General features: G+C 31.6%; 1 protein-coding gene across 2 annotated transcripts in view; it reads right to left on the reverse strand.

Moving 5' to 3' along the window:
- Positions 1-13,559, reverse strand: part of LOC129917867 (matrix metalloproteinase-2) — a 319,353-nt gene that overhangs the window by 222,989 nt on the left and 82,805 nt on the right. The window lies entirely within an intron of this gene.

Raw genomic sequence — 13,559 nt, forward strand, 5'->3', positions numbered from 1 at the left:
TTAGCAGAGAAGGAGAAAGGAAAGGAGATTTTCGAATGCACAGAAACAACAGCGAACAATAAGTAAAAAAAAACGAAAAATTTAACAAACAAACGAAGAATAAGAAGCAAAAAATAAACTAGATGCATATCCCAGAAGACAACCATCAGGATCCACACTATATTCTCAAAACCAAAGAAATTCAAGAACAAAAAATATACGTAAAAAAGGATGGTATCTACAGTTAAGTTGTCAGAATGTGTAAAAGGAGTGTGACTGGAGGATAATTTAACTAAAGGTACATTTTGTAGCCCTTAAGCCAACGGAACACTTTCAAACAATTATTACCAAAATGCCATAGTTAAATTTTTGAGGTAGAATATTTTTGCGAAACTATTTAAAATGTCCTAAAGGGATAATTTTACACCGACATTCATCTGGTCACCACCAGGAGAATTCAATAAAAGTTATATGATTCAAGGTTAGGTGTAATATAATTTTAATTATTAAATATGTATGTATGTCAATTTAATTAAATCTATTTAATTTGACATTGTTTTCAGGAAAACATGGCTTTAGTCACGTAAATTGTTTGAATTTAATGACATAAATAAAACTTGCATCAATCGCAAAAAAAATTTAAATTAATACCTACGCCTTTTTTGCCTTTTGGTACCCATAACCTTGATACGATGAAAACTTTTACCATTCTGAAATTCTCTTTAGTCACGCATATTTTTAAAAAAGTTGATTTTTTTATATATTAGTGTTTAAAATTTTTAATAAATTTTTTTTTTTACATTTTGCATCGAAAACAAAATTTTTAATATTTTTTTATAAAGAAATGGTGCAACAGTTATGAAAACTTTTAACTTCTTATTCAGCGAGTCAATTATTGTAGAAAATCATAAAAAAATCATTAAATTCATTCGTTCGTGGTTGTGGTGAACGAAAACGTAAGATGATGAAATTTAAAATACACTAAACAAAAAGAAAGGTAATAGGTATGTATTTTGTAAGCTGGTTGCGCCTGAAATGTTTTCTATTTTGGTTTAAGAACAGTCGTAAGTTTAGCTATCAAGCATTTCAGGCTTATCCATTCTTTCATTTAAATGCTTTGCACTCCAAACCAAATAGGTATGTAATTTGATTTTTTGAATAACAACATTTTTGGGAAAAATAAAAAAAAATATTTTTGAAGCTGTTTTTAAAAATATGTAATAGTTTTTTATACCTATACCTACATATACAAATCTTTTAAAAATAAAACCAAAATTTGAAGAAAAATTGATTTAAAAAAACAAATGATTAAATTAACTATAGGTATCAAAAAACAAAATTATGAAGACTAAAACATTTTTGTACGAAAATTTTGATTGAATTCGGTTAAATGATTTATGAAAAAGTCAGAAATCAAGAAAACGGTTCTATTACAAGAACGGTCCAATCATTATTTTTTTTTTTATTTCAAATGCGGAATCTTATTTGCCACAGGAAAAGTATTTTTTTTTTTTACAAAATCGTTAGAACCGTTTTTCAGAAAAACAAGTTTTTCTATTTTGGTCATTTGGCATGTAGGAGAAGGTACCGATAATTTTGGGTAAACAAAAATTATTTCAATTTTCCTTCTAGGGAAATCCGAAATTCACAATTACCAAGTTACCACAGAGTAAATAGCTGAAGTGGTTTGCATAACTACTTTTTAAGCATTCGTCGTAATGATATCTTGTTATCTTGAATTCGATTTATATTAAGAATCCTAAAACTGCGCTACCAAATAGTACATTTATTTGTCGCAAGTAAGAATAGATTAATTGAGTTGAATATTGATAAAGATTTAATTACTATAAAACAAAAATTCTCTACCTGAAAAAAAAATTCATTAGGTACCTATTTGTCTGTTCTTTTATGCAAAAGTAGATGATGTGGCATAATTTTTATCATAACATACTTATTATTTAATAACTTCAACGATATAAAATTGGTAAAATGGTTGTTAATGTATACCTATTTTTAAAAAATGGACAAACATAGATTTATTGAAACGTATTTTTTTTGTATTTAATTATAGTTATAATTAAATTATAACGTTCAAAATTTACATATTTTAAGCTTTGAAATTTCATTTCGGAATACATTTTCCATATTTTAAGCCTAAAAGCAAAACGCAAATTTGTATGCATGATGCATGATAAGAATTCTTAAACTAACATCAAATTTTAATAACAGCTGTGATATCTCCGAAAATTATATTATAAGACGGCTTAATATGTAATCTGTGATACTAATTTAAAAATATTTATTACGAATGCTTTAACTTACTGTTTTTTTTATTCATTAATGTGATATTTATGTATATTTATTCATAAACTTGTTAAAATGTGTACTTATTAATTTATTCACTTTGTTTATTAATTATTGTTTATTCATTTGTTTATTAAATTATTAATACATTTACTTATTTATTTATTCATTTATTTATTTATTTATTTATTATTTATTTATTTATTTTTTTATTTATTTATTTACTTATTTATTTATTTATGTACTTATGTTTTTATCTATTTATTTATTATTTTTTGTATTTATTTATTTATCTACCTATTTATTAATCTGTTTACTTATACGTTTATAAACTATTTATTTATTCTTGTTCTAATTTTTATATGTTATAATGTTATATGTTATTTATTTACTTTATGTTATTTATTTATTTATTGTTGTTTTTTTTTTTTTTTTGCTATTTTGTTTTTTTTTTTCTGTTACTTTATTTATTTGAACATTATCACACCTTTGTAAATATTTACTTTTGTTTTCTAAATTGTTCTTTGAATTAAATTTATTTATTAAACTTAATTTAATTAATTCTTTTTTTTTTTTATTACTTTTGAATGAAGGTTTTTTTTCGTATTTTCCTTCGATATATCCTTAATTATATAAATTTGTTTGTTTCTTTTCTTAAATAATATTTCAGTTGTAAGATTAATTATATCAAATCTCTGAATTGTAAAATGCGCGGTCACAGACCTTTTTGAAAATATTATAACGAAATAAAAATATCTATCTATCTATCTGTATGCATGATGCACAAACTATCTTTGTCCATCGATCTCAACTTCGTTTAGCCTTTTAGTCTTCACAAGAGTTTCTCATCGTAAATCTATTGCCTATGTATTTTCAATAACCTCATTTTGGGGTATTTTCTCAAAAAAAAAAATCAAACACACAAATATAAGCTTGATAATGCGCGAAAAGAATAGAAACAAACAAATAAATCCTTTAAATCACCACAATATCAATATAACCTCTATAAAGCCTACATATTCATATAAGAAGCAAAGCAAGAAAAACCTTGAGAAATAGTAAATTTTCTACCTGTTCAAATAGAAAAACCACTCATTTTTCTTTCTTTCATCTTAGAGAAAGGTAAACATTATCAAAGAAAATATCACAAAACGTGAAGAAGAAAGGAAAAAAATCCAACAATACTATTGGCAACATTTCCCAAACAAAACACCAAAACTCTTAAGTGTGTGATCACTGGCGCTCAATGTCACATTGAATTTTTTATTATTTTTTTTTTGTTCCTATTGTCAAATCGCATCACATCTCGATAAAGGATTGCTCCCATTACTCACTATTATCATCAAAAACATATCCTTATTTATACATATACACAAAAAAAAACTTATAGGTATTTGAAGAAATAAATAGAAAAAAAAAGAAACAAAACTAAAAACAAAAATCAGGACACACGATTTACTCATGTTTTCAATTTGTAACTCATCACTAAGGCTCCAGTCGTGAGAGAATGCCTCCGAAGAATCAACCCGTGTCGTTTTTTTTTTTTTTTTTTTTTTGTTAGAGATGACACCCTTCAGCCGCCTTCAGCAGATGGATATCGGGTTACATAAAAAAGCATCTGAAATTGACTCAAAGCCCACAAACAGCACACACTCATGGGATAGGGTTAACTTCTTGTGACTCCTTCCCTCTCTAATTCAACCAATCTATCTGACTTGTCTCTTGGAAAACTATACATATTATATATTGAAAGCTAGAAAGCATATATAGAAATGGTGTGTTTGCAAAGAGGATGTTAAGGAAGGACGTCTGTTTTTAGTTGAGGAAAGTGGGGGCGACAGTTGAGAGTCTTCATTGCTCGAATAGGAATTCAGAAACACAATCCCGCAAAAACGGAAATCGATTCTTGGATAAAAGTTGCTGATAGAGGATATATAACCCCCCCCCCCCCCCCCCCTCTCCGTTTCAGGCACTCTCTCTGTTATTCCGGTGTGACTTGAATAATCCACGACTCATTAGATTGAGGGTTGGTGGAGCCACCCTTAGACCCATTTGACATTTAGTTGCATGAACTAATGCTTTTCTATGCCGATACCGATGATACCGATCCCGCACCACACACATTGGATGACATCAGCTTAGTCTTCATTCTTTGGAGGAAAAGGGGTTCGTTTTCATTCTCCTTATGCAAAACAAAAGGATGAATGAAAAATTCAAATGACAACCCCAACTCCCCCAAACAGCACATCCACATCCGTCTAAATCGAAATTTGAATTCCTGAAACAAAAAGAAACTAAACAAAGAAGACGATTTGAACCTGTAAGGCTTCGGCTTCAACTTCTCGTTGCTGCTTTGTGCGCATATTAAATCGAAAGTTTCGGGTGTGTTGTTTTTGTTTTTTATTGTTGCTATTGCTGTTGTTATTGTTTTCTTTTGAAAACTCTGACTCATGTTTATAGGTTTCGTGTGTGTGTTAGCTTATTTGCATACCCGGCTTGAAGACCCGCAAAACACAAAGGCATCGATTCAAAATCAATGGAAGCCTTATACAGTAATCAGTTTTGACAGTTTCAGTAGTCCTCGATGTTTTGTGGGTCGAAGGATTACTTCCTTTTGCGTTGGCCTAGAGTTTCCTGTGAGTGTTTCTTTTATTTTGATTTGTTTTACCTTTTTTTATATATCAACCAAAGAGCTCGTTTTCAGCAAAACTGAACAGGAAGGGCTTAGTAGATTATTCATGTTGATCCGATGTATTGGAAGAGATGTTATATTTGCACATTCGATTGGCGCAGTAGAGAAAAATCGACATATACCTCTGCCATACACATCGAGAAAAAGAAACTTTTGGATTTTTTTCCACCGATTCATAAAAAAAATGGTAAATTTTTATTTTGACATGTGGCAGGTGGCAGGTGAAATAGGTTCAATATCAAAACACTTATTTGGGTTTATTTTCATATTTCGTTTTTTGTATTCGCATCCTTGCAGAGATATCCTTTTTTTCTTCCTGATGGTATATCTACATTATTTATTTATTTCCCCCTATTTTTTGGTCAAATGAGAGTCATTTAATTTGATTGAGAAAGTCTGGGGATTTTAATTTTATTGAAACACACTCAAACACAGAGAAACACTTTTGTAGCACAAAATGATTGAAGTTAAGTGGATTTGATAGGGTGCCAATGGATTGATGTATTGTGGGTCGATATACCTTTTTTTTTTTGATTTTATGAATTGGGTATGATTTTCGAATGGAATTGGGTTTATAAAAAGAGTGATTGAGGTTTAAAATCACAGTGTTTTTTTTTATTTTGCTTAAGGATAGCTAAGTGATAATTTGGCATGGGATTATAGGCTTTTAATTTTGGACAAATCTATTTGACATTATTGTAAATAAGAAGTTTATTAATTTTGAATGTTTTTTTATTAAATCTGTAATAAATAAGTTTTTTTTTATTCTAGCAATACTATCACAAAATTGAACAGCTAACTTCAAATAAGATTTTTTAGTATTTCAGCCTTATTGTGATTTAGAACCATCAATCGATAGTTGATAAATGCTGAAATTTGGGATTTTTAAACCTAATTTATAGGAAAACTGTTCAACTTCTTAATGGAATTTTGTAATTAGATTTCATTTAATATCGGTTAGGACCATTCTTCAAAACTTTTCTTTATTAAATAATAAGATATCGAAATTTAATTTTTATCAACTATCGATTGAAAGTTGCAAATCGCAAATAAGGCTATTTGTTGTTCTCTTTCTTTATCTAACTTCTAATTCTTCTTTTTCTTCCTTGATTCGCCGCTGTTACTACAAGCAGGTTGACCTTAGAAATTGACGGCAATTTCGTGGATTTAATTTATTTTACGGAATTTATTTATTTAACTAAAATTTGAACAGAAATTTTTAACTTAAAATCCCTGGAACCACTTTTTTAAAAAAACTTCCCGAAAATCCAATTTGAACTTCTAAAATATGGCTGTATTGCTACTTTGCTACTTTCAGCTAATCCGAAAAAAAATCAAAATTTCCCGAGACATTTTTGTAAATGTCGATTTTGATATAATTTCAGGCAGACGAAAATTCCAAACCCTTCTTTTAACGTAATTATATATGTGAGGATTTCTTTTTTTTTATTGATGTTCTGCTGTTTTGCATACGTATTTTATCAGACTTATGATTTATTCACAATTTGATTCTTTTTTACTGACCCTAAAAAAAAGTACCGAAATATCGTTTTCGAGTTATAAAAATTTGGTCCTGCAGCGGTTTCAAATAATAAATCGAAAGTTTAGGGTTTTTTTTTGACAAATTATGAAATTTTTAAGGTATTGGAGTAAATAATTAAATCAATTGGTCACTGGTCAGCGGTATAAAAATTTAAAAAATGTTTAAGTTTTTCCACCGAAAAAAAAAATTACGCATACGCCATAGTGACCAATATTTTCAAAAAATAGATAAATGGTTTGAAATTCCTCGAGATCTTTTTGATTCAATATTTCTATTTCTTCTTTTAATATTTCTTCGTTATAAGAACGTACGTATCTTTCAGATAATATTAATTTTAAGATTTTTTAAAAAGTCAAAAACTTAATTGAATAAAGGGCCTGGCTACACAGTGTGCAATATATAGTGCAATATTTCCAGCTCTTTGGAAAAACTCATTTCTAATCCCAGTTCACAAGAAAGGTAACAAAAATTTAGTAACTAACTATAGACCTATAGCTAAACTATCTGTCATTCCTAAGTTGTTTGAATCAATTGTTTGTGATGTTTTGTCTTTTCATTGTACTTCTGTTCTATGTGATAATCAACATGGTTTTGTTAAGAAAAAGTCTACAACAACGAATTTATTAGAATTTACGACGTTCTGCATTGATGCATTTGAGAAGAATCAACAAGTTGACTGCATTTTTACAGACTTTAGCAAAGCCTTTGATAAGCTTAATCATCAAATACTTCTCAATAAATTAAAAAGAATTGGTCTTAACGATCAATTTCTTAAGTGGTTGGATTCATATCTCAAAAATAGATTAAATAGTGTTATTTTTAAAGGTGAACGTTCTAAATGTTTTATTGTCAACTCTGGTGTACCACAAGGTAGCCATCTTGGTCCTTTACTGTTTGTTTTATTTATTAATGATCTTCCGTCTGTCTTAAAAAACTCTATGTCTCTTATTTATGCTGATGACGTGAAAATTTTTCGAAAAATTAACTCAATATTAGACTGTGAACTTTTACAAGATGACTTGAAAAGATTTTGGGAATGGTGCAATAATAATCGTCTTTTTTTAAATGTTGAGAAGTGCAAGTCAATGTGTTTTACGCGTAAGAATAACTGGTTTGTCCATAAATATAACTTTAATTCCTCTGATTTATGTATTTTGTCTAGCTTTACCGATCTTGGAGTAGTATTAGACTCAAAGCTTTCATTTATCGATCATTTTAATTATATAATAAAAAGGGCTAATAAGGCCCTTGGCTTTATTAAACGTTTTACTCGTGAATTTCATGACCCTTATGTGCTTAAAACCCTCTATGTTTCGTTTGTGAGATCAATTCTTGAATATGCGTGTGTTGTATGGGCACCTTATTACGCGACTCATATCAACAGATTAGAATCCGTTCAAAGAAGGTTTATGAGATTTTGTCTACGTTTCCTTCCCTGGTCAGATAGAATTGTAATACCACCTTACTCTCATAGATTACAACTTATAAATCTGCCATCTCTTTTTGCTCATAGAGAGTATTTGCAGTTCTGTTTTATCATAGGAATAATTAATGGTTCGATTTCAACACCATCGGTCCTTTCCCGATTGAATTTTACAGTAAGTCGTTATAGTGTAAGAAGACAAATGTCACTTTGTAACATCTTTAGTAGATCAAACTATGGCGCTTATAGTCCTCTCAATCTGTTAATTAATGTATTTAATAAAAACTATGTTCTTATTAATTCCTGTAATGATATTGTTAAATCACAGAGTATAAGGAATATGTTTTTCAATCAATATCGTTAAAAATTAATTTTTTATCCAATGTTAAATGTTAATCTTAAATCTGTATAATCTGTACCGTTAGTATTTAACGAAAATAAAATAAGTGTTGTGCCCAATCACGTTCCAATTCACATTTTCTAGGAACAAACGTCAAAAAGAGGAAAATCCTCACCCCTCTTGCCTACAACCTGACTGGTTAGGCGATTGAAAAACCACCGTGTAGCCCGGCACAAACGAAGGAAGTTTCTGCAAGGTATTTTCAATTAAGTTTGAGATTAATATGTTTGATGCAGATATAGGATTTGAATAAGAACAATATGTATTGACATAAACAAATTTATAAACACTAAGTTCGCTATGCACAAACCCTTTCAAAATTAAATTTCTATTCTACATTTACCAATATTTGGGTAACTTTTTCTAATTACAAGAGAACACAAAACCCAACATGAGTTTATAACTGCAGTTAAAAACAAGCACTATCCAATAAGAATGTTTTGAAATTATTATCTGCATTAACACCCATATCATAAAACCTCTGGAATCTTTTTATCCCTCAAAAAGCCTCTTTAAAATCTTCTTACATAATCTTTCAAGCCGCACTGTTTTATGCAATCCTACATCAGATTGTGCAAGGACCATGCCAATCGTTATGCCCTTTTTAATTAAATATCTGCAGGAAATTTAAATCTTTCTCTCCCATTCATCGACCTACTCTCTATATATTCCCCTTTTCATTCGAAACAATCCCGAATCAAATCCAACAGGTGGAAACACATTCTACGACAACTGCGTTGATGCCAGGATAAACGGGGTAGGAGCAAAAAAAAAATCAAGGATCGAAATTAAATTTTACCCCTGTTCCTTGTTTCTTCCAGTGTCTGTGTTTGCTTTTGGTATCCAGACTCGTCTATCTATCTGCATGACATCGAGAAACTCTGCCTGGAGCAAAGTTTGCTCACTTCCCGCATTTTAATGTCCTTATGAATATATCCTTTTACGAATAAATGGTTATAGTAGAGGTTTTTGGGTGATATTGCAGCAGCACACGTTTCGAGTTTCAACCACACACAGTAAGAGTCCTCTGCATGAATATTGCTGAAATGACTCAGTTTGCTTAAATCTATTCTTCTCTTTCACTTTGGTTTGTTCCTTTCACTTGCTCTGCTTTTACCTACTGTCGCAATTCTAAGTTGCGTAATTGTTATGAGGCTTCAAAGTTCTCGTTGGAGTTCTCTAGTTTCAGATTCCACTCACCCCTGATACTTCCTATACCCATAAAAAAAAAAAACTAAGGAGAGAAAATCAATGTTGGTTGTGGTGCAGTTTGCATTATTTGGATGCAAGCAGACAAATTTCCAAACCCAACACGAACCGAATCCAAAATGAGCATCAAGCATCCAGCATCCAACATCCCAAAGCCAGTGTCAGTGGGATGGTTGTTTGTAGACTTATAGAGTCCTACAGGAATATTCTCCATCCAACCGACCGAGACTACTTAATGTTCAAAAAGTTTGGCAATATATTTATAGGCAAATGGTTCAATATAGCTATCGTCGTTGTTGGTTAGACGATATAGGAGGTGGAACGGGTCTTATACACACCCAACGGGGTATCGGGTACTTGGCTGGCATGTCGGCCGGGAGGGAATTGTAACATTGGGATTTAAAGTTTCCTGACACCTTTTTGAGGGCATACTTAACAGGTAATGAGGGGTTTAAGCTACTCTGTATAGTATACTAACTAGGCAAAGGTTTGCCGATGAAGTTGTTTTGGTTTTTGGCAAAAATTTCTTGTTGTCATGATATACATAATAATGACTGAAATTAGCACACACTAATGGCTTTTGATGTAATAACATTTAAAAGGGATTCCAAAATTTTATCCAAAAGACAAATAAATAGTTGATGTAACAACTTTGATGCGAGAGGAGAAAAGACAACAGACATGGATTGCTTTAAACTTTTTATATTAAAAACTGTACTCTTCTTTTTAGTAAAGAATGAGAAAACTCATTTCATACTCGTTTTAACTTTGTGTTATATAGAAACAAAGTTTTATATATGCGACATTATTATGTTTATGGGACAAAGTTGTTCCAGACTTTGTTTGTCAAGGCTCATATGCGTTTAGGTAATAGTAGCTTGCGTAGGTTTTTTAGGCGAGATGGTTGTGAAAAGGGGACCTTAATTTCAAACCAAATATTTTGTACCCATACCCATCATTTTCGCACTATTTTTCCCCATGCATTGTGGGATCAGAATATGAGTTTAATCTCAAAAATGGTTTTGATGGATTTTGAGTTTCAAAAAATCTAATAATATAGCATATTTTCTGGAAAAGAGGAACAAATTAAATTTTTTGAGCTCTAGGGTCTTGCTTGACCCGGCAGTTGTTGATGCACAGCATTTATTTGTGTATTTATGAATAAGCTACGTGCGAAGCGCTTGTTCGAAAGTACCTACGCCTCGGATATGAAATGATTACAGTTTAACGACTTTTGGCTTTTGACCCCAGAAACGATTGACTTCAGAAATGTGTGGACTCCTTTTGAAATGAAGGACCCCACACCGCCAGATTCCTCTAAGTAGAGGGAGATTTCATGGGGTAAAAGGTGAAACGTATACAGTGCGAAGATTGCACTCGGGCAAGTATAAGTCAACAACTCGTAACACTGTACTACGGCGTAGGGTTGTAAAAGTATCAATTTAAAAGAAATGCATTTGAAATAAAAAAAAATATTTATTGCAAATAAAAAAAATTTTTCATTGAAAAAAAAATATTTATTGCAACTAAAAAATATTTTGCATAAAAAAAAAAAATATTTAGGTATTGCAAATGAAAACAAAAATGCATTGAAAACAAAATTTTTATTGCAAATAAAAATCTTTTGCATTGAAAAAAAAATTAATTTCAAATAAAAAATTTCTGCATTGAAAAAAAATTCAATGCAAAATGTGTGCATTAAACATTTTATAAATCTCGTAGTTTTTTTTACAATTATGGCTATGTGACCATACACAAACTTTTTTTAACTATAATATTGGAGATAAAGGTCAAATTTGCAAGAAATTCGAAGAGTATTAATAAAAAAAAATATTTAATGCACACATTTTGCATTGGTTTTTTTTTTTCAATGCAGAAAATTTTGTATTTGCAATAAAATTTTTTTTCTATGCTTAATATTTTTATATGCAATATAAAAATAAAACGATTTTTTACAAACCTGCAACTCTGCCTCGAAAAACAATAATTGAAAGACCTCAAGAAACTGTATTTGGACTATTGTCAGTAACATAATTTCATGAAAGCACTAGGAGAACGGATCATGAAGGCCAGATTGTGGACTAAAATACATCAAGTCGCCATCATACAGAACCAGTTACAAAGTCATGTCCCCAGGAGAGATGAAGATGGTAGATGACAGTTGCAATAAAAAAGGCGAATGATTTGTAGACTTCTGCATTCTATCCATTTTGTGAACTAAGTTACTGCGCAAGACAAGTCGATAGACAGATAAACATATTCTTAAAACTAAGCTATCAGCCAATTGACGTTTTACAAGCAGTATCCTGTCTGAGCGAAAGAGATAAGGGGCCGCTATGAGGATTTGGCAAGAACATCATTTTTACGATAAAAATAATGTACACTTTTTTGCACAACAAATTCGACACGCTGGACTAAAAAAAAAAAACAATTTTTAATCAACAATTTAACATCTTGATCCACAAATAGCCGTAAAATACTTTATTTTGAAGAATATTCTAAGCTTGGATTTAACTCTTTTAGATGAAATTCAAATATAAAGTTGTGTAAGTTAAAACCAACTGGTCATAGTTTACATAGATACCTATTCCACTTTCAACTGAAATCCAAGTTGATAACATCAGAATGTAAACAAAGGACAAAAATGGTAAACAAGAAAAAAAAAGTACAAATATTTTCATCCAAATAGGTAAGAAGCCATTCAAACCAACACACAACAGACTGTCACTATCACTTCCCACTGCCAAGTCCTTTGGAAATATTTTTTCAAAACCATCCTTGCTGGTGTTCCTAACAATCCTACCTATACCTTCATCTATTTTATTCATCGTCCCTTCCCATCGTCATCACATCAACTATTCACTGCTTCATTGCCATGAGAAGACAACTACCTCGCGAAAAATACTCCCGCGGATAAATCTCATCTCCATTTTAGCAGCAGGTTAGCGTCATTCGGCGCATTTAGTAAACCATCGAATTGGCTATACCTAGCTATTCCCAGCGTTAGCATCGCATCGTTGTCGTCGTCATCATTCTCGTTCTCGTTGTCCTCATTGTTAAAACTGAAATTGATTTTTTCGTTTCACTTAGAAAACGAAAAAGCGTATATAAAACTGGGTATCCGGAAATTACTCCGATTAAGCGATGCGCCTCACTTTATCATGCCAATGAAGCGCTGTGTTGCACAAGTGAACAACAAACTTTTTCTGCTGCGTATATGGAACTTACCCCTGCCGCCACCAGCCCGTCTGATAACTTCCCCCCCACCCCGTCCCCCCCGTCCCGATTCAGCAACCTACACAAACTTTACATCGACGAGTGCAGTTACAAATTGCGGCTATAAATCGTTTTGGTTACAAAATAGTATCTCTTCCACAAAAATATGTATATCATCCCCCAATATCCTTCCCCCCGCAAAAGAAAGTTGCCACTTTTTTGTTGCCCCCACTATCACTATAGTTTTGTGTGTATATCTCAACGATATCTAAGTGTGTTCGTGTTTGTGTGAAACTGTGTTCTGTTACAATGAATGACCACATAAAACTCAACGACTTTGACAGTTATTACAAATTGAAACTGTAAATTTTCCCAGAAGGTGGTGGCAGTTTTTTGACATTACCACCACACTAACACCATCACCCACTCCAACTTCCAGCCCCTAACCAATGCCAAGTTTCAAACACCACCGCACTAGTGATGCCACCATATATCCATCCGTATGCTACTAATGCGAAGTGAGGTGGATTATGGTGTCATAGTTGGCCGAACGGTGTGTGTAGGGAAACCTTTACACAGTCGCGCCTACTTTCCTCGCGCTGGACACGCTGCTGGATGGATGGATGAATAGACCCATAGTGTTTGGAGTTGGTTGTTTAACGCATTGTTCCGCACCAAATTACCATGACCCACACCAAAGAACATATATCGCACATACTCCTTCAGGCTATTCATCAGCGTAATAAATATGTTGCATTAATTGCAAAAGTAGTATATCGGGTTAGCCAGCCTC

This window comes from Episyrphus balteatus, chromosome 4 (genome assembly GCF_945859705.1).
Source record: "Episyrphus balteatus chromosome 4, idEpiBalt1.1, whole genome shotgun sequence".
NCBI classification, from domain to species: Eukaryota; Metazoa; Arthropoda; class Insecta; order Diptera; family Syrphidae; genus Episyrphus; species Episyrphus balteatus.